Source organism: Mustelus asterias, chromosome X, assembly GCF_964213995.1.
Source record: "Mustelus asterias chromosome X, sMusAst1.hap1.1, whole genome shotgun sequence".
Classification (NCBI taxonomy): Eukaryota; Metazoa; Chordata; class Chondrichthyes; order Carcharhiniformes; family Triakidae; genus Mustelus; species Mustelus asterias.
In genome coordinates, this window is record NC_135834.1 from 8,732,790 (window position 1) to 8,755,593 (window position 22,804).

At 47.7% G+C, this 22,804-nt stretch overlaps 1 protein-coding gene and 1 non-coding gene across 5 annotated transcripts in view; one reads left to right on the top strand and one right to left on the bottom strand.

The window, feature by feature from the left end:
• LOC144481903 (acid-sensing ion channel 1-like) overlaps positions 1-22,804 on the bottom strand; it is a 1,161,333-nt gene that overhangs the window by 133,367 nt on the left and 1,005,162 nt on the right. The window lies entirely within an intron of this gene.
• On the top strand, positions 2,075-2,147 carry trnaf-gaa (transfer RNA phenylalanine (anticodon GAA)). The gene has a single exon. It is a non-coding gene; the product is annotated as a tRNA-Phe (tRNA).

A 22,804-nucleotide genomic window follows, 5' to 3' on the forward strand; every position in this document is an offset into this window, starting at 1 on the left:
TTGTCCACTGCACATGTAATGTTCTCAAAGAATTCCACCAAATTCGTCAAACATGACTTTCCCTTCATGAACCCATGCTGCGTCTTACCAATGGGACAATTTATATCCAGATGTCTCCCAATTCTTCCTTGATGATAGATTCAAGCATTTTACCTACTACAGAAGTTAAGCTAACCGGCCTATAGTTACCTGCCTTTTGTCTCCCTCCTTTTTTAAACAGTGGCGTCACATTTGCTGTTTTCCAATCTGCGGGAACCACCCCAGAGTCCAGCGAATTTTGATAAATTACCACTAGTGCATTTGCTATTTCTCCCGCCATTTCTTTTAGTACCCTGGGATGCATTCCATCAGGACCAGGAGACTTGTCTACCTTTAGCCCCATTAACTTGCCCAACACTACCTCTTTCGTGATAATGGTTTCTAGGTTCTCACCTGCCATAACCTTCCTGTCATCAATTTTTGGCATGTTATTTGTGTCTTCCACTGTGAAGACCGACACAAAATACCTGTTCAATATCTCAGCCATTTTCTCATTTCCAGTTATTACATCCCCTTTCCCATCCTCTAAAGGACCAATGTTTACTTTAGCCACTCTTTTTTTGTTTCATATATTTGTCGAAACTTTTGCTGTCTATTTTTATATTCTGAGCTATTTTGAGTAAAATCAGCCGGGTCAGTATTGCATACCCAATTCCATTCGATTGCTGACAGGCAGGTCAGGTTAAAATTGCCCCTCACCTGCACTCTCACCTCTAATAAAACTTTATAGACAAGCATAGTACACATACAATGACGTTCAAAGTGTTTCCTGCATTTAATATCCTCTTGTGGAACTGCTTGAACAATGGGTGGGCACGGTGGCACAGTGGTTAGCACTGCTGCGTCACAGCGCCAGGGAACCGGGTTCAATTCCCGGCTTGGGGTCACTCTCTGTGCGGAGTCTGCAGGTTCTCCCCGTGTCTGCGTGGGTTTCCTCCGGGTGCTCCGATTTCCTCCCACAATCCGAAAGATGTGCTGGTTAGGTGCATCGGCCATGCTAAATTCTCCCTCAGTGTACCCGAACAGGAGTGTGGCAACTAGGGGATGAGTGGTGAGCCTGTGGAATTCATTACCACAGGAAGTGGTTGATGCCAAAACATTGAATGTATTCAAGAGGCGGCTGGATATAGCACTTGGGGCGAATGGGATCAAAGGTTATGGGGAGAAAGCAGGATTAGGCTATTGAGCTATTCAACCATGATGGTGATGAATGGCGGAGCAGGCTCGAAGGGCCAAATGGCCTCCTCCTGCTCCTATCTTCGATGTTTCTATGTAACAGAGTATGTTTCTTTCTCACAGTAACTTCATTGTGGTGTTAATGTAAGCCTACTTGTGACACTAATAAATAAACTGAAAACCTAAACAATCCCTTCAATCTGAGATTAGTTTTACCCTGGACTACAGAACATTCAAGGATGGTTTGATAGAAGGGAGTTGCCCAACACTTGTGATGCACTATCAATAAGGCGAAAGACTACCGATATGCCAATATAAGTGTAGGCTTTTATTCACAACAGAATCAGGAGCAGATCCCAACAAATAACCGACCTGGACTGAACAAGGGGGAGGAGACAGCCACCTTTATACTAGGTGCTGAGGGGAGGAACCAAACTGGAAGGGGATGTGTCCAGGTATGACAAACACACACAACGGTGGTCCATATAGGACAAAGGCACAACTGAGGTCCACCACAACTTGGAACTGGGGAGTTCCTGTCAAGCATAACTGAAGGAAAGTTGGACCGTGGAGAGTTCAGTTTTGAGAACATTTGAGAAAGGAATTGCCCCAACGTGACCCCATTTAGATTTGTTCCCCAGAAGAAACAGTGGTTCCTGAAGCTCTTGGCCTTATGATATGGTCTGGGGTTACCATCAGGGAGCTAAATACAGTCATCCAATTTCAGGACTCCAATCATGTGATGATTGCAATCTTGAAGATTATGGTACTATCATTGCTGTCCAAGTAATCTCCCCGCCAACTATCTCTTTGTCCATGTACTTTATTATTATACTATTATATTATATTCCTAGTGCAAGCCGAAATAGTTCAGTTGGGAGAGCGTTAGACTGAAGATCTAAAGGTCCCTGGTTCAATCCTGGGTTTTGACATGAGCCCACCAGCTGGCTTTCTTTGCTATCTTCACTGCATTTTGGGGTGGCACGGTGGCACAGTGGTTAGCACTGCTGACTCACAGCGCCAGGGACCCGGGTTTGATTCTGGCCTGGGGTCAACTGTCTGTGTGTAGTTTGCATGTTATCCCCATATCTGCGTGGGTTTCCTCCCACACTCCGAAAGACGTGCAGGTTAGGCTGATTGGCCATGTTAAATTGCCCCATAAGTATCAGGGGGATTATCAGGGTAAACATGTGTGGGGTTATGGGAATAGGACCTGGGTGGGTTTGTGGTCAGGACAGACTTGATGGGCCGAATGGCCTCCTTCGACACTGTAGTGATTCGATTGATGTATTCTGTCATGTTTGCTCTTGATCAGTTTTTCTGAAACTGGGACCCCCCAGACCCCAGGGGAGTCTGCAAAGACCACCCAGGGGGTCCACGACACAGAGCTGGCCCATGTTGGGCAATGTTGATGACCGTCGAGAGTGCATGATCAAGAATAAACAGGTGATTGGCAATTGGAGGTGTCCCCCCCAACCCCGTGCTCCTGCTCCCTACTGGATTCCTGCTCCTTGCTGTCTGTACTGAACCTCTCTGAGCTCTGTCCCCCACTCCCTAATCCCCTCGAGCTCCCGTTCTCATTCCCGTGCGCTCCCTCAGTGCTCCTGTCATCCCCCTGGTCCCCAACTGCTTTCTACAGACTCCTGCCAAGACACGCTTTGCAGTGAGATGCAGACGGACCAATCTCACTCATATCTGGAAGTATAGCCTGGCTTTCTTGGGCTAAAAAATGGCAAATGGAATTTAATGCAGACAAGTGTGAGATATTGCACATTGGAAGGACAAACCAAAGTCGAACGTCCAGGGTAAATGGTAGGACTCTGAAGAGTGCAGTTGAACAGAGGGATCTGGGAATACAGGTTCAGAATTCCCTAAAAATGACGTCACAGGTGGATAGGGTCATAAATAGTGCCTTTGGTACGTTGGCCTTTATAAATTGGAGTATCGAGTATAAAAGTTGGAGTGTTATGGTAAGGTTATATAATGATGTGGAGATGCCGGCGTTGGACTGGGGTAAGCACAGTAAGAAGTCTCACAACACCAGGTTAAAGTCCAACAGGTTTATTTGGTAGCAAATACCATAAGCTTTCGGAGCGCTGCTCCTTCCATCTGACGAAGGAGCATTGCTCCGAAAGCTTATGGTATTTGCTACCAAATAAACCTGTTGGACTTTAACCTGGTGTTGTGAGACTTCTTACTAAGGTTATATAAGGCATTGGTGAGGCCGAATTTGGAGTATTGTGTACAGTTTTGGTCACCTAGTTACAGGAAGGATGTAAATAAGGTTGAAAGAGTGCAGAGAAGGTTCACAAGGATGTTGCCGGGACTTGAAAAGCTGAGTTACAGAGAGAGATTGAATAGGTTGGGACTTTATTCCCTGGAGCGTAGAAGATTGAGGGGAGATTTGATAGAGGTGTATAAGATTTTGATGGGTATAGATAGAGTGAATGCAAGCAGGCTTTTTCCGCTGAGGCTAGGGAAGAAAAAAACCAGAGGGCATGGGTTAAGGGTGAAAGGAGAAAAGTTTAAAGGGAATATTAGGGGGGGCTTCTTCACGCAGAGAGTGGTGGGAGTGTGGAATGAGCTGCCGGATAAAGTGGTAAATGCTTTTAACATTTAAGAAAAACTTGGACGGGTTCATGGATGAGAGGGGTGTGGAGGGATATGGTCCAAGTGCAGGTCAGTGGGACTGGGCAAAAAATGGTTCGGCACAGACAAGAAGGGCCAAAAGGCCTGTTTCTGAGCTGTAATTTTCTATGGTTCTATGGAATTCAGAAAGCTCTTTACATACGAGACTCTCATTAAATAGGCATCATATGGAGCTATAAGGTAGAGGTCTGTGATTACTAATCCATTTGAAAAGGGCTCCTTCAACCAGAAAGGGAACCACTGCACCCTCACAACCTCCAACAATTATATTTATACGATGCTTCAAGTGCGAAGGACAGTGACTGCAATCCACTGAGTCTGATTCATGCTGACACAATTCCACATATAGCGAGGGGGAGGGAACTTTCCACCCCCAGTGCGGCAGCAGGAACCCGTGACGGCCGGGGGCAGGGTCGCCGTCGGCAGGACTGGAAGATCCCGCCGGCAGGAACAGCCGGAAAATCCTCCCCCTCCGATTGTTAGTTGCACATTAATTGTGTTGTGTTGTACGCAGCATGGGGGTGGCACGGTGGCACAGTGGTTAGCACTGCTGCCTCACAGCGCCAGGGACTCCAGGTTTGATTCCTGGCTTGGGTCACTGTCTGTGTGGAGTTTGCACGTTCTCCCCGTGTTTGCGTGGGTTTCCTCCCACAGTCCGAAGACGTGCGGGTGAGGTGGATTGGCCATGCTAAATTCTCCCTCTGTGTACCCGGTCAGGCGTTGGAGTGTGGCGAATCGGGGAATTTCACAGTAACTTCATTGCAGTGTTAATGTCAGCTTAGTGACTAATAAATACACTTTAACTTTTAGCTGGTGGACATTTAGTGGTGATTCACTTGGGCCCTGATAGGTCAACTCAGATTTAAGGTGTAGTGGTTGGGTTAAGGGGTGGCCTGACTTTAGTGACTTGAGGTCTAATTTTTTTGACCGCTGTCGTAACACAATGTACCAGCGTGGGTTCCCAAGCTTCCCCACAGGGATGTTCAGGCATGTTGCACAATATAGGCCTTGTAAGAAGTCTCACAACACCAGGTTAAAGTCCAACAGGTTTATTTGGAATCACGAGCTTTCGGAGCGCTGCTCCTTCATCAGATGAGTGGGGAAGGAGCAGCGCTCCGAAGGCTCGTGATTCCACCAATGCCTCTACTTTCTCAGAAGGCTAATGAAATTTGGCATGTCAGCTACAACTCTCACCAACTTTTACAGATGCACCATAGAAAGCATTCTTTCTGGTTGTATCACAGCTTGGTATGGCTCCTGCTCTGTCCGAGACTGCAAGAAACTACAAAGGGTCGTGAATGTAGCCCAATCCATCACGCAAACCAGCCTCCCATCCATTGACTCTGTCTACACTTCCCGCTGCCTCGGCAAAGCAGCCAGCATAATTAAGGACTCCACACACCCCGGACATTCTCTCTTCCACCTTCTTCCGTCAGGAAAAAGATGCAAAAGTCTGAGGTCACGTACCGACCGACTCAAGAACAGCTTCTTCCCTGCTGCCGTCAGACTTTTGAATGGACCTACCTTGCATTAAGTTGATCTTTCTCTACACCCTAGCTATGACTGTAACACTACATTCTGCACCCTCTCCTTTCCTTCTCTATGAACGGTATGCTTTGTCTGTATAGCGCGCAAGAAACAATACTTTTCACTGTATCACAATACATGTGGCAATAATAAATCAAATAAAAATCAAATAAACCTGTTGGATTTTAACCCGGTGTTGTGAGACTTCTTACTGTGCCCACCCCAGTCCAACGCTGGCATCTCCACAAAAAGAGCTTATACTGCCTATCTATGGTTAAAAGGAGAAAAATGCACCAAGAACACTCTTACACACTACTATGCACAGCTTTCCTGCCCTAAAGGGTATTCAAAAAGCAGGTGGAGTTTTACAACGGTCTGGTACAGAATTTTAGCCGAGTTTAATTCATCGGCTGGAATGTTACGGGGGACCAACGGGATTTTCATAGCCCGTCGCAGTGAGCAGAGTGCACCTCACTGCAGCGGGAGTGTGGCGTGAATGGCCAGTAAGATCGCGCCCATACGCCGGAATTCTACAGCCCCGCCCTGCCACAGAATCGGAGCGGGCGAGGGGCGGGCAACGGAAATGTCCGTTGACGTTGACCTTGGGCGGGAATTTCCAGTCTCGCTCGAGCGAGGTCGTAAGGTCCCGCCCATAGAATTTAAATTCTCTAACTGAATGATGGGATTTAAGCTCTTGTGCTCAGGTCTTGAATCCAGGCCTCTGGATGACAAATCCTGAGACCCAAGAAGCGAAGGTTGAATGTTATGTAATATTCAAGTTAGCACACATTCTGTCGGGCCAGGATCTCTTTTATTTTGAGCTAGAATGCAAATGAGTGAGGAGACTTTTGTGCTGTTGATCCTTACTCACCTGGGTTGAGACCGAAGGGTACAATCTTATAATAATGCAGTAAAGGCTATCACAAGACTTTTACGGTCAACAGGGGTAGGCAGGAGTTACATTTCATCAGACTGGGTGTATTAAGTCCTTGGAGACAGAAGTTCCTTCACCAAAATCCCTTTATTTACAAGTCTGACAACAGCGTACAGAGTGTTTTCAGTTAACAGCCTACACTAGGAGCGCCAGAGGAACTGGCACTCCTGGTTAAATACAAAGCAAGAGGCTCCCTGATTGGCCCATCAATTTGGCCCTTAATCCAGGAGTTCATCTAATAACAGGCCAACCTCAATTGCCTGATTAAAGTCATTACACTGGGCAAAAATCTGAGTTTGATGCTGCCAGTCTAACCCACTGCCAACCCAGTTAACAGGTGAAAGTATTCCAAATATGTGCTAACTACATTCTGCTTTCAAGCCACGGGAAGCATCTTAGGTTGGATGTTTGCCATCACCAAAAACGCGCAACGGTAATTTAGTTTCGACTGTATCATTATACAAAGTTTACTCTCAACCTTTCCCACAGAAGAAGCACACACAAAAAGCACACACCGCGCGTGTGCAGGAAATGCGCACTGCACGCGTGCCAATACCGTGAAGGCACTGTGCGCAGAAAGCACATGCCGCATACGTACCGAGTGCGCGGTGTGCAGCAAGCATGTGGCCAACTGAAAACTAGCTGCCCATCGACCGGTCGACCGCGGCCAACGTTTTGGGCACCTCTGGGTTAGGAGCCGCACGCTTGTAATGTGTCATTATTGGCTCCAGTCCCATCCTTCGCCAGCTGGCTTTTAAGATGAGAGCATGCATGGCATCCACAGATGTGCGGGTTAGGTGGAATAGCCGTGCTAAATTAAACCTAGTGGGGGGATTAGTAGGGTAAATATGTGGGGTTACGAGGATAGGGTCTGGGTGGGATTGTGGTCGGTGCAGACTCGGTGGGCCGAATGGCCTCCATCTGCACTGTAGGGATTGTATGATTCTATGATTCTATGACTTAAGGAGTGCTACCCTCACTAACTGTCTCTGCAAATCATCCTGGCCCAGATCCATTGTAAGGATCAGGTAGTTTGAGCTTGTCAACTTCAAGGCATCAACATCCCTCACTCCAAACATTGAAAGAATGTCCTAATGTACATTTTCTGCTGTTTAGATAGGTAATCAATCTAAAGATTGCTGCATGGATAGCTCACAAATTGGATACTTAATTCTATTTAGTTTCACTGGGAACGCTCTGCCGAGATAAAGTCACTATCAATCCGAGTGGTACTTTTTGCTACCTTACTTTATGTCACTTGTCTCCTCATTCAGTGCTGTTGTCACTGGATTGGTCATTTGAAGCATTCTTTCTGGTTGTGTCACAGCTTGGTATGGCTCCTGCTCCGCCCAAGACCGCAAGAAACTATAAAGGGTCGTGAATGTAGCCCAATCCATCACGCAAACCAGCCTCCCATCCATTGACTCTGTCTACACTTCTCGCTGCCTCGGAAAAGCAGCCAGCATAATCACGGACCCCACGCACCCCGGACATTCTCTCTTCCACCGTCTTCCGTTGGGAAAAAGATACAAAAGTCTGAGGTCATGCACCAACCGACTCAAGAACAGCTTCTTCCCTGCTGCCATCAGACTTTTGTATGGACTTACCTTGCATTAAGTTGATCTTTCTCTCCACCCTAGCTATGACTGTAACACTACATTCTGCACTCTCTTGTTTCCTTCTCTATGAATGGTATACTTTGTCTGTATAGCGTGCAAGAAACAATACTTTTCACTGTATCCCAATACATGTGACAATAATAAATCAGTTATTAAGTTGATCTTTCTCTACACCCTAGCTATGACTGTAACACTACATTTTGCACTGTCTCCTTTCCTTCTCCCCTGTGTACTCTATGAACGGTATGCTTTGTCTGTATAGCGTGCAAGAAACAATACTTTTCACTGTATCCTAATATATGTGACAATAATAAATCAAATCAAAATCAAATCATTTTTACCTGAGCTGTGGAAAGATTGAGCTAATGGGGAAACAGTACTGGGAAAGCCCAGTACACTGTCTGCAGGAATAAGCTTGTGACTACATTTGCTGCAGCTTAGACTGGTATAATATGACGCAGCTTCCCGAGCCCACTCTTCCACTTATTGAGGGGTATTGGTTACCTCCACTTTGTTCCAAAACCTTTGAGGAACAGCAGTGACCTAGAAAATGCTGTTACCCCGGAAATTGGGGTCAGGAATGAGTCTGGGTCCATTTTTGGGCTCGACGCAGTGGAATTGTCATGCGTCTGGAGTCAGTGGGGACCACTTGGCATCACAGGATAGTTAAAGAACAATCTTTAAAACTTACGTTCAGCTGTGGGCTACCGAAGAATCCTGAGTCAATTAGGCTTGACTCCTATCCCGCTCATAGAATCTTACAGTGCCGAAGGAGACCATTCGGCCCATCGAGTCTGCACTGACCACAATCCCACCCAGGCCCTACCCCCATAACCCCATGCATTTCCCCTAGTTAGTCCCCTTGACATTGAGGGGCAATTTAGCATAACCAATCCACCTAACCTGCACATCTCATTGGTGACAAATTTTGCTGAGGGGTACTTCAACAGCTGCCAGGCCTCCACGTTGAAGAGGAGTCCAGTGTCTGTTCTAGGCGTCCACTCTGGACACGTGAAAAAAATGGTCCCGTGAGTTTAGTGGTGGCACCCGTGCCTACACAGATTGGTATGATCTGTGCCTGTTTAATACCCAAGGAAATAACAGGAAGGTTTGGGTCCTGAGTGAAGTTGGCCTGCAAAGCGGTCACCGAGTCTGCGTTTAGTCTCCCCAGTGTAGAGGGGACTGCATTTACATAGCCCCTTTCAAGTTAAAACGACCAACAGTGAGCGATTGTCAAACAAAATGTGAACACAGGAAGCGATATTAGGACAGGTGACCAAATGCTTGGTCAAAGAGACAGGTCTTAAAGGAGAAGGAGAGGGAGAGGGAATTCCACAGCTCAGGATCTAGAATGGCTGTAGGCATGGATGCCAATCATGGATGCCAATCATGGCTGCCAATCATGGATGCCAATCATGGTTGCCAATCATGGAAGCAGGGTGTGGCAGTGCTCAAGAGACCAGAATAGGTGGATGTAACAACTTTAATCAGGCAATTGAGGTGGGCCTGTTAGAATATAAACTCCCGGATTAAGGGCCAAACTGATGGGCCAATCAGGGAGCCTCTTGCTTTGTACCTCACCAGGAGTGTCAGTTCCTCTGTAAACTGCGAACTGAAAGCACTCTGTACGCTGTGGTCAGACTTGTAAATAAAGGGATCTTGGTGAAGGGACTTCTGCCTCCGAGGACTTATTACAGAGGAGTGCAGATATCTCAGAGGGTTGTGGACTGGTGGAGGATGCAGAGATAAGGAGGAGGTGGAGCGGGGGGAGCAGGGAGGGATTGAAATCGAGGGTGATCATTTTGAAACCAAGGTGTTGCCCGACACAGCCATTTGAGGCTTCTTGTCCAAAGGGGGCATTCGCTGAAATCCTCGTAGGTTTGTTGAAGGCCAACGAATTAATAGAAAACTCACTCATTTTGCGTGATAAGTGGATCATACAAAGGCAGTCCTTGCCTAAGCAAATTAAAGCTGATGTGCTCAAGGTATCTGCCAGTCCCTGTACCTCGGAGACAAGGTACAAGATGAATCACAATTATGGCCTCGACTGTGAGAGAAACTAGCTTTGAAAAATTGGGCGCGCTCGCTGCATTCCATCCAGCTGTCATGTCCTGACACTTCACCACAAATTATTCCACTTCATGATAAATAAAACCAAACGTCAGAGCTCATCCCGGATTATCATCAGCCAAAGACGTTTTAAAGGGGACCGACAGTGATTTTGCTATTAATACGCCATGCTCAGCAGCCTTGCTGGTGGTTGTGTATATAATGAGGCCTCTTGTTCATCTATCGCATACACTTAATTATCCCGGTTGCTTTAAATGCAGGGATTAAAGTGGCAGGCCCCCGCTTGCACAGTGCAGTGGACCCGAACGCAGTTCCGGAATGTCCTTGCCCAGACCCAGTATCACAACGGGACAGACCTATCCCATTCCAATCTCCGCGCGCACCAGGAAATGGAGAACAATGCCACCTTTTGCGGGATTTTCCTGTCCCGCCTGCCCCGGGACTGGAAATTTCTGCCCGAGATCAGCGGACCTCTGGCCCGGCAAACTGTCCATTCCGTCCCTGACACTCCTAGTGTAGGCGGCACGGTGGCACAGTGGTTAGGACTGCTGCCTCACAGTGCCAGGGATCCGGGTTCGATTCCCGGCTCGGGTCACTGTCTGTGTGGAGTCTGCATGTTCTCTCCTGTGTCTGCGTGGGTTTCCTCCGGGTGCTCCGGTTTCCTCCCACAGTCCGAAAGACGTGCTGGTTAGGTGCATTGACCCGAACAGGCGCCGGAGTGTGGCGACCAGGGGAATTTCACAGTAACTTCATTGCAGTGTTAATGTAAGCCTTACTTGTGACTAATAAATCTACTTTAACTGATGATTCCTGCAGCGAAGGAGCTGGAAAATTTATGCTATAGTGTGGCGCGACCTAAAAGCAATGCGTTCTACCGTCAGTTTTGAGTGCCCTGGAATACGAGGGAAATGGAACATTGGAAAAGAATATTTAAGCTGTGTACGCACAGTGCTGCAAACCAGCAGTGGAATGCGGGTAAAATGCTTCAATCGTACAGCAGCGAAGGAGACCATTCGGCCCATCATGTCAGTCCCAGCTCCTTGTTATTAGCCCAGTCCCTATTAATTGAGCCATATGTTACAGAGCAGTACCTGTTGAGAAAGTGGCCAATGCTATTGAGTTGGAAAGCTTTTCCGCGTTAAGGGGCATATTTTCTCATTCCGCCCGCCACGGGAATCGTAGCAGGCGAGGGGCAGACCATGGAAAGGTCCGTTGACCTTGGATGGTTTGTTCTCACTGGGACGACGGAGGTTGAGAGGTGACCTGATAGAGGTCTACAAGATTATGAATGGCATGGACAGAGTCAGATGCTCTTTCTTAGGGCAGAAAAGTCAAGTACTAGGGGACATAGGTTTAAGGTGCGTGGGGAAATGTTTAGAGGAGATGTGTGAGGCAAGTTTTTTACACAGAAGGTGGTGAGTGTCTGGAACGCACTGCCCGGGGAGGTGGTGGGAGCAAGCACGGCTGGAATATCCCGCCCTAACTGGCACTTACGTTGGCACGGATTTGTTTTAACGTCAAAATCAACAGCTTCAGATCTTGAGTAAATGCCCAATGTCTTTCCGCTACCCACTAGCCTATCCAGATGGCACCCTTCGCGTGCCAGCCTCGGGCAGCTAGATTTGTCTACTCTATGGGGGAACCAATGCCAAACCTCACTCTCTTCTCGGTCCATTTCCCAGCGTAGAGGAGGGAGTGGAGTAAGCAGAACGACTCGAGGGGAGGGAGGGATTAGGTGCACTATTGTGTAAACTGAGCACTTATTCAGTGGGTGAGAGAAAGTTGAGAGGAGGTATGATTGCTGCTTTTCAGGATGCTGTCAGCACCAGGTAGCAGGAGTTGGGACGTCTTGTTAAAGTTGTACAAGACATTGGTGAGGCCACACTTGGAATACTGTGGCCTCACCAATGTCTTGTACAGTTCTGGTCACCCTATTATAGAAAGGATATTAGTAAACCAGAAAGAGTGCAGAAAAGATTTACTAGGATGCTACTGGGACTTGATGGTTTCAGTTATAAGGAGAGGCTGGATAGACTAGGACTTTTTTCTCTGGAGCGTAGAAGGATGAGGGGGTGATCTTATAGAGGTCTATAAAATAATGAGGGGCATAGATCAGCTAGATAGTCAATATCTTTTCCCAAAGGTAGGGGAGTCTAAAACTAGAGGGCATAGGTTTAAAGGACAAAGGAAAGTACAGCACAGGAACAGGCCCTTCGACCCTCTAAGCCAGGCCTCCCCTGCAGCTGTTGGTCGTGAATGGCAGATACATGAGAACATCTGTCTTTCCCTCTGCCAGGGAATGGAATCCAGGCATATGGGAAGGCGAGAATATACATTCAAAATGAGGGCAAGTGTTTGAAAAAAGAATGGCTTTTTAAAAATGATTTGATTTGATTTATTATTGTCACGTGTATTGGGATACAGTGAAAAAGTATTGTTTCTTGCATGCTATACAGACAAAGCATACTGTTCATAGAGAAGGAAAGGAGAGAGTGCAGAATGTAATGTTACAGTCATAGCTAGGATGTAGAGAAACTTAATGCAAGGTAAATCCATTCAAAAGTCTGACAGCAGCAGGGAAGAAGCTGTTCTTGAGTCGGTTGGTACGTGACCTCAGACTTTTGTATCTTTTTCCCAACGTAAGAAGGCGGAAGAGAGAATCTCCGGGGTGCGTGGGGGTCTTTGATTATGCTGGCTGCTTTTCCGAGGCAGCGGGAAGTGTAGACAGAGTCAATGGATGGGAGGCTGGTTTGCGTGATGGATTGGGCTACATTCATGACCCTTTGGAGTTCCTTGCGGTCTTGGGCAGAGCAGGAGCCATACCAAGCTGTGATACATCCAGAAAGAATGCTTTCTATGGTGAATCTGTAAAAGTTGGTGAGGCACAGCTGACATGCCAAATTTCCTTCGTCTTCTGAGAAAGTAGAGGCGTTGGTGGGCTTTCTTAAATATAGTGTCGGAATAGATGCTGCTCTTCTTAACTAACTGGGCATAACATTCGCCCCAAAAACCAAGACAATTGGCCAAGGCTATGCAGTTTTACATTTCAGTTAACATAATTGAAAGACTAATTAGAAAGCGGAAATAAATGGCAATTCAATAAATGCCACCACAATGTTCGTGGAACCTAAAATATGTAATTTTTTCATAGAACGCTATCTCCTAATAACAGGACTGGCTAATGTTATCAGAAATAATTACAGCTCATCAAAATATTTTGGAAGGAATTCCCAGGAGCCTGGGCTGTGCAGCAGATTAGAGCACTTGCATCCATTCAGCCCTGGGCCACGGGCTTGAATCCAATCCTGTCCCAAGGGGATGGACATCTGCTGACCTGTGAAAGTCTCAAATAAAGGCTTCTCGGCCTACTTTCTTGTGGACGCAAACCCCACAATCGAGGGCCTGCGCTTCACCGCAAGTTGGCATTAAGTTGTCAGCCTTGTTCACCAGGCTGTGAGGATGGAACATCAAACTCACCCAAGTCAGTAGCAAGAGCAATTTGTTCATTTTTGTTGCACGCATCACGTAACATTGACTGGCCAGCTGAGTGAGACACTGTGGGGGCAACAACAGCCTTGGATCTGAACCCCAACATTGCACTCAGAGAAAGAAAGCTGGAAACCTTTGAATGCAAAGCACCATCTCCCTGTCCCACTGAGGAAGGTAATTAGCCTGAATCCATGAGAGACCAGCGGCATCTCTCACCATTCGAGAGAGAGAGAGAGACTGCTGGTTGTATTGCCTGAGGGGCAGGCGAGGAGGCAGGTCCGAAACAACATTCAAAAACATTGAATGTATTCCAGAGGCGGCTGGATATAGCACTTGGGGCGAACGGGATCAAAGGTTATGGGGAGAAAGCAGGATTAGGCTATTGAGTTGGACGATCAGCCATGATCGTGATGAATGGTGGAGCAGGCTCGAAGGGCCGAATGGCCTCCTCTTGCTCCTATCTTCTATGTTTCTATGTTCCAGGTCTACCCCAGCCGCAAAAAGAATTGAACGCTGCGCTGTTATTCTGAACCTCATGTGTCTGGAGGAGTCCAAATCCATCTGCGTCGCCTTATTCCAATTGAATCGAGTGTAGTAAGTGATTTTAACATTCCTCAACCATTCATCATTCCCAGTGGAAATGAAGAGAGTTATGAGATTTAAAAAGTCCAATGCATGACAAGTATGTCAAGGTTCGCATTATTGGCCTGACATGTCCACATTCTGAGGGCAGACCGAGGGTCTAACCCTTCATTAAAAAAAACAGCGGTGCTTCCAAACATGGTGGCCAGAGAAAGAAGACTCACTGGCCCATCCAACCTCTGCCACATGGTCTTATGCATCACCGTGCGTGGACACCCCATCCAACACAGAGCGATGGGATCTCCTGGAGAACTGTCACAATCCGGAAAGCATTAAGGCGCCAATCCTGGGATCATATTGGGCTGGAGAGACGGAGGCAGCGTCATCTCTCAAAGTTTGGAAAATACCATACATTGTTCCATCTCTCATTACTCTTGTTCCCTTATCTTTCAGTCCATATCGACGCAGTACTCCGCCACACCCTTGAACTCTCCACTATCCACCTCCACTCTCTTGAGCAGTCACTTCCACATAGTCAGCACCTCCTGTGCAAATTTGTTCAATCTTCACTCTTCCACCTTGCCTTACCCTGACTATCAGATGTTAGGCCTCAGCTGGAGCACCGAGCACCAAACAAAATCTGGTTTCCTAATGGGCAGACTTTGCCGGGACTCTTTTTGAGAGCAATAATGTTAACATCTTGCCTCCAGGTTCCTGACCAAGCAGAGTTCCCAACACTCCAGGGCGGTCCAGGAATTGAAGAGCAATCTCCAGGATTTGATTTGATTATTATTGTCACATGTATTGGGATACAGTGAAAAGTATTGTTTCTTGCGCACTATACAGACAAAGCATACCATTCATAGAGTACATAGGAGAGAAGGAAAGGAGAGGGTGCAGAATGTAGTGTTGCAGTTACAGATAGGGTGTAGAGAAACAATAGCATAATATAAGATTTGATTTATTATTGTCACATGTATTGGGATACAGTGAAAAGTATTGTTTCTTGCGCACGATACAGACAAAGCATACCGTTCATAGAGAAGGAAAGGAGAGAGAGCAGAATATAGTGTTACAGTCATAGCTCGGGTGTAGAGAAAGATCAGCTTAATATTAGATTTATTATTGTCACATGTATTGGGATACAGTGAAAAGTATTGTTTCTTGCACGCGCTGCAGACAAAGCATACTGTTCATAGAGAAGGAAAGGAGAGAGTGCAGAATGTACTGTTACAGTCATAGCTAGGGTGTAGAGAAAGATCAGCTTCATATTTGATTTGATTTATTATTGTCACGTGTTGGGATACAGTGAAAAGTATTGTTTCTTGCACGCTATACAGACAAATCATACCGTTCATAGAGAAGGAAAGGAGAGAGTGCAGAACGTAGTGTTACAGTCATAGTTAGGGTGTAGAGAAAGATCAGCTTAATGCAAGCTAAGTCCATTCAAAAGTCTGACAGCAGCAGGGAAGAAGCTGTTCTTGAGTGGATTGGTACGTGACCTCAGACTTTTGTATCTTTTTCCCGATGGAAGAAGGTGGAAGAGAGAATGTCCGGGGTGCGTGGGGTCCTTGATTATGCTGGCTGCTTTGCCGAGACAGCGGGAAGTGTAGACAGAGTCAATGGATGGGAGGCTGGTTTGCGTGATGGATTGGGCTACATTCACGACCTTTTGTAGTTCCTTGCGGTCTTGGGCAGAGCAGGAGCCCATACCAAGCTGTGATACATCCAGAAAGAATGGTTTCTATGGTGCATCTGTAAAAGTTGGTTGACAGTCACATCATCCAATTGGGAAATGAGTCTTTCTGCTTTCCAATTGGTGTAGGAAGATGAGTACGTCACAAGGATGATTCTCCAGCTCTGACGAAGGGTCATCCAGACTGGAAACATTGGCTCTATTCTCTCTCCACAGATGCTGTCAGACCTGCTGAGATTGTCCAGCATTTTCTGTTTTTGTTTCAGATTCCAGCATCCGCAGTATTTCGCGTTTATCTTATACAAGGATGGATGTGTTGGCCGACTAATGGCTGGAGGGTGGGGGGCAAGTCATATGATGAGACCTCCAGGAATACATTTCATTGCAGTTGGCATCCCAAAAGGTCTGGGTGGACAGGCTCATAGGATCCCTCCCATCCCTGGAATGTAGATGGAGGCCATTCGGCCCATCGAGTCTGCACCGACCACAATCCCAGGGCTTTTCCCCGTAACCCCACATATTTACCCAGCTAATCCCCCTGACACTCAGGGGCAATTTACCATGGCCAATCCACCTAACCTGCACATCTTTGGACAGTAAGGGGCAATTTAGCATGGCCAATCTGCCTAACCTACGCATCTTTGGACACTAAGGGGCAATTTAGCATGGCCAATCCACCTAACCTGCACATCTTTGGACACTAAGGGGCAATTTAGCATGGCCAATCCACCTAACCTGCACATCTTTGGACACTAAGGGGCAATTTAGCACGGCCAATCTGCCTAACCTGCACATCTTTGGACACTAAGGAGCAACTTAGCATGGCCAATCCCCCTAACCTACACATCTTTGGACACGAAGGGGCAATTTAGCATGGCCAATCTACCTAACCTACGCATCTTTGGACACTAAGGGGCAATTTTGCATGGCCAATCCACCTAACCTGCACATCTTTCGGACTGTGGGAGGAAACCGGAGCACCGGGAGGAAACCCACGCAGACATGGGGAGAATGTGCAAACTCCGACTGTGACCCGAGGCCGGAATCGAAACCCGGGTCCCTGGCGCTGTGAGGCAGCAGTGCTAGCCACTGTGCCACCGTGCCACCAAGGATGACACGCCCAGTCTGCCAAAGGAAGCATATTGAGTTTACATGGGTTACAAGGGTTCACCAGCTCTTGGATTTTCAAGGAAGCAGGAACCACAGGATTGGAGGATGGTATTTTACTGTCCTCCAATTAAAATAATCTGGATGAGTGATGTACAAGCATCATCAGGCAAATGTAGCTTAGAACACCTCACTGAGTGCGGCTGACAAATGAGTGCACAAATGGAAGAGGAATTATGAGCACAGGGCCATTATTTTTAGGATGAAGGGAGGGAAGGCTAGATTAAGGCTGTGGCAAAAATAGAATTCAGTCTCATTTAGTCCTGTCTCAGGCTCTGATATGCATTAATGAGCTCTGTGGCATGATGTCTGGTCACAGGCCCACGCCAGTCAGTGCCAACCTATAAGATGCGAATCTCCATTGCCAGCTGCAGCCTTCACCCTCACCTCATTCCCACAATAAACATATACTAGGGTTTTAAACTAATGTTCTCAGACATAATGTCCAACACCTTGGGGTGGCACAGTGGCACAGTGCTTAACACTGTTGCCTCACAGCGCCAGGGACCGGGGTTCGATTCCCGCTTGGGTCACTGTCTGTGCGGACTCTGCATGTTCTCCCCATGTCTACGTGGGTTTCCTCCCACAGTCCGAAAGATGTGCAGGTTCGGTGGATTGGCCATGCTAAATTGCCCCTTCGTGTCCAAAGATGTGCGGGTTAGGTGGATTGGCCATGCTAAATTGCCCCTTAGTGTCCAAAGATGTGTAGGCCTGGTGCATTGGCCACGCTAAATTCTCCCTCAGTGTACCCAAACAGGCGCCGGAGTGTGGCGACTCGGGGATTTTCACAGTAACTTCATTGCAGTGTTAATGCAAGCCAATTTGTGACACTAATAAATAAATATAAACATCAATCTTCCTCGCAAATTCCCTGCCATTTTTTAGACAGCGCAGACAGGCAGTGGGGCCCCCCATCCCCACCGATCTTCCCAAGATGCCCTGCCCCCATTAAGCCCTGCCCTCTGTGGTCCCATCCCCTTTGCACTGTCCAATGCCCAGTAGGCAGTGCCAAGGTGCCCTCTGGGCATTGCCACTTTTCTTATTGGGCAGTGCCAGGTGGTCAATGCCCGGCCCCCTTACCCCCGACACCTGGGGGAGCGGGGGGGAGGGCCTCCATGGCCTCCCTTCACCCAAGCAGGGTCGGGCTGCCAGCTCTCTGTTCGTGAGGAGCTGTAGTAAACCCCGCTGGAGTGAACCACTCAGGGCAGATGTGGAGAGAGGCTCGCGGGCCCAGAGACTTCAGTCTGGGGTCCGCTAATGAAATTAAAATCGCTATTTACATAATTTATTCAGGAATCGGCGCGGAGCTGAAGACACCAGAAATCCGGCGACCCGAGGCGCGTGGAGGCCATGGTGCCCAGTGGGGAACCCGCGAAACGGCCTCCCTTTCAGTCTCCCGGCCCGCTGCGCTGCTCTCAGGCTGGGAGAATCGTCCCCGACATCTTTTGATTGGCAAATGCTAATTTCTTGGAACTGGACCTTCACTCTAATTGTTTGAATAATTCTCGAATCAGGGCTTTTCCTGGCAAACCACAGGTTGCAGCACTGGGATAGCACGTTCACAATAAAGGCCTTGCCTGAAACTCCAAGGGCCTTCATCTGGTTTTCTCGAGAGTGAGCGGGTGAAGTACACTATAGCTGAATAGCTGTACTTTCTCCCCAACAGGGCCACTTGTAGGGCATCGGCTGCCTGGCAAGAGGTCCCTCCCCGCGCCAGGGAAATACCAGCTACGCGAGGAGGAGGAGGAGGCCTTAAAGTGAACATTGGCCAATTCGGGGTCTCAGTTGGTCCAAGGGTTGGCAGGTCATCCGATAGCTACCCTGCCGCTGGTAAAATACCAGCAGAGGCAGGATGGCGATGGACACAGCACCCCTCCCCATCATGCCACACAGTTTTACACCTTGAGCTGCTGGAGTTACAAGTGCCGGGGGCGGGGGGGAGATCTTCCATGGTGGGAGGGCAGTGAGGGAGTTCTATTTTTATTTTTCTTTGTATCAGGGCGATTAGAAAATCCTAGCACTCCAACTCTGAGAACAGAGAACCCAGAGTAGAATTGGGAATCAAATTGTAAGGCCTCTCTCTTGACGACTACCTTAGACTCATGAACTAACAAATCAAAAAGATTTAACAATGACAGAAAGTGTTCTGCTGGGAGATTTTATCACATGCAAAGCATACTTTTACAGTAATTATGTCACACATGCTCCGACAAGCTGACAGCATGCACACACACACACAAACCTCTGCAGTATTTATATATGATGTGGAGATGCCGGCGTTGGACTGGGGTAAATACAGTAAGAAGTCTGACAACACCAGGTTAAAGTCCAACAGGTTTATTTGGTAGCAAAAGCCACTAGCTTTCGGAGTGCTGCTCCTTGAAGGAGCAGCGCTCCGAAAGCTGGTGGCTTTTGCTACCAGATAAACCTGTTGGACTTTAACCTGGTGTTGTCAGACTTCTTACTGTACTTACATATGTACTTACATATGACAATGAAATGAAATAGGATCAGAAGAGGAGAACTGTGCTAATTCCACCAGGGCAAAATTCCTCTTCTCATTATCGAGCTTCCTCTTCAGAATGAAATCCCTCACTGCCTAATTACCTGACCATCGAAGAATTATCTTCAACGCCAATGCCACTAAATGAGGTATTAGTGAAATTCAAGGCTCAATATCCTCATGACGAAACTGTGCGGGATATCAAATACAATTCTGCTTCCGTGCCATTAATTCTTTGAGAAGGCTTTCACCCTGTGGCGCTGTTAATATTACAACATGCACCGCAAGTATGCAGGGCGAGCCCAATTATCAGACAAAAGTGCTTACAGTTCACCCCCATGGGTCATTTTAGAAGAATGTGCCCAATTGAGCATATATTGCTTGCTAGGTGTGTAGTAATACAATGTGTAGGCAATGGTGTCGTAGTATTGTCACTAGACTAACAATCCAGAGGTGATCCTCGAGGGACCAGGGTTCAAATCCCACCAAGGCAGATGGTGAAATTTAAATTCAATAATAAAATATTTGGAATTAAAAGTCCACTGGTGACCATGAAGCCATTGTCGTAAGAACACATCTGGTTCACTAACGTCCTTTAGAGGAGGAAATCTGCCGTCCTTACCTGGATTGGCCTACATGTGACTGCAGACCCATAGCATTGTGGGTCGAATCTTGAAATGGCCGCCAATTAGGGATTGGTAGCCATACCCCATGAAAGAATTAATTTAAAAAATAAATCTAAATACCACGGGTCAGAGGCTGGGAATTCTGCACAGAGTAACTCTCCAAAGCCTTATTATTTATTTATTAGTCACAAGTAAGGTTTACATTAACACTGCAATGAAGTTACTGTGAAAATCCCCGAGTCGCCACACTCCGGCACCTGTTTGGGTCAATGCACCCTAAGCAGCACGTCTTTCAGACTGTGGGAGGAAACCGGAGCACCTGGAAGAGAACCCACGCAGACACAGGGGGGAACGTGCAAACTCCACACAGACAGTGACCCAAGCCGGGAATCGAACCCGGGTCCCTGGTGCTGTGAGGCAGCAGTGCTAGCCACTGTGCCACTGTGCCACCCCAAGGTGTTGGACATTATATCGAAGAACATCAGTTTAAAACTCTGGTATATGTTCCTTGTTTGCGCTATTTACAAAAGAGGGGATGAAAATCTTCAGTTCGGTCCGTCAGAGGCAAACTGTTCGCTGCAAGGAGGCACCCAGGGGCATAACCAGCGAGGGGTGAGTTCCCAGACAGTGACCCAAACCCTGGGTCCCTGGCGCTGTGACCAGCTGCGAAACTCTGCCAAGCAGATGGGACAAACAGACCAGCTGTGAGGCAGCAGTGCTAACCACTGTGCTATCGTGCCGGCTGAGATTTTCCAGCATTTTTCTGTTTTTGTTTCAGATTCCAGCGTCCGCAGTGTTTTGCATTTATCTGGGGATTAAATATATCCTGATATGCATGCACAGTGTGTGTTACCATTGACTGATATCCGTGGTGCCAGATAGTGTGGCGTGTCTGACAACTGAGCTATTGGAGGCTATCCCACACCAATTGCGTGGGCTAGAATTGAAAGCACCACTAAAAATTTCTTAAAGATATCGGCTGGAATTTTCTAGCCGTTCGCACCCCGAGGACAGAGAATTTGGTGCTCAGCTCCGTTCACTGCAGCGGGACTGGAGAATCCCGCCGGCGTGAATGGCTGGAAAATTCTGTCTCTGATTTTAAACACGCTCTTCCAATATGGTGGCCCCTTTCTCCTCTGTTCTTGTGCCACACCTGAGAGGTCAGACGCCAGTCTGCCCCCAGGCCTCTGCCAACACTACTGCCTTGATGGTGACTTGCTTGGTCTCACGCCGCCAGGATCTCACTCCATGCCGCGCCCAGCATTTCCTGGCGGGGATTCGGGCCCAGCCATCCGAGGAATGGGCGGCACCAAGCTTTACCTCACTGCTCCCTGGCCCCGTGACTGGACCTCCAATTCTTACTCTTGTTTTCTCTCTCTCCCCGCCACCCCCGCAACCTCACACCCACCCAGCAGTAAGCAAGCCTAGCGAAGGGAAGGAGCCCACCCTGGGAGGTTATCACAGGCCATGACCCTCAATGTGCTCACATCTGCTGTGCTGTGCGAGGAGACCATAAATCCCCCTACACCCCCAGTGGCCAAAGCTTGAAACTGCAGCTTCCGGAATCAATTCGGACAAAATGATACCAGGTAATTCTGGAGGGGGCAGGGGGGCCGGGGAGGGGGGAGGGGCGCACACTGATCTCCCATTGCTCCCTTTCCTCAACAAGGGGTGGCACGGTGGTTAGCACTGCTGCCTCACAGCGCCAGGGACCCGGGTTCAATTCCCAGGGTGACTGTCTGTGTGGAGTTTGCACGTTCTCCCCGTGTCTGCGTGGGTTTCCTCCGGGTGCTCCGGTTTCCTCCCACAGCCCAAAGATGTGCAGGTTAGGTGGATTGGCCATGCTAAATTGTTCCTTAGTGTTCAAAGATGTGTCGGTTAGGTGGATTGGCCATGCTAAATTGCCCCTTAGTGTCCAAAGATGTGTAGATTAGGTGGATTGACCATGCTAAATTGCCCCTTAGTGTCCAAAGATGTGCAGGTTAGGTGGATTGGCCATGCTGAATTGCCCCTTAGAGTCTAAAGATGTGCAGGTTAGGTGGATTTGCCATGGTAAATTACCTCTTAGCGTCCAAAGATGTGTAGGTTGGGTGGATTGGCCATGTTAAATTGTCCCTTAGTGTCCAAAGATGTGCAGGTTAGGTGGATTGGCCATGTTAAATTGGCCCTTAGTGTCCAAAGATGTGTCGGTTAGGTGGATTGGCCATGCTAAATTGCCCCTTAGAGTCTAAAGATGTGCAGGTTAGGTGGATTGGCCATGCTAAATTGCCCCTTAGAGTCTAAAGATGTGCAGGTTAGGTGGATTGGCCATGCTAAATTACCCCTTAGTGTCCAAAGATGTGCAGGTTAGGTGGATTGGCCATGCTAAATTGCCCCTTAGAGTCTAAAGATGTGCAGGTTAGGTGGATTGGCCATGCTAAATTACCCCTTAGTGTCCAAAGATGTGCAGGTTAGGTGGATTGGCCATGGTAAATTGCCTCTTAGTGTCCAAAGATGTGCAGGTTAGGTGGATTGGCCATGCTAAATTGCCCCTTAGTGTCCAAAGATGTGTAGGTTAGGTGGATTGGCCATGCTAAATTGCCCCTTAGTGTCCAAAGATGTGTAGGTTAGGTGGATTGGCCATGCTAAATTGCCTCTTAGTGTCCAAAGATGTGCGGGTTAGGTGGATTGGCCATGGTAAATTGCCTCGTAGTGTCCTGGGATGTGTAGGTTGGAAGGACTAGCAGG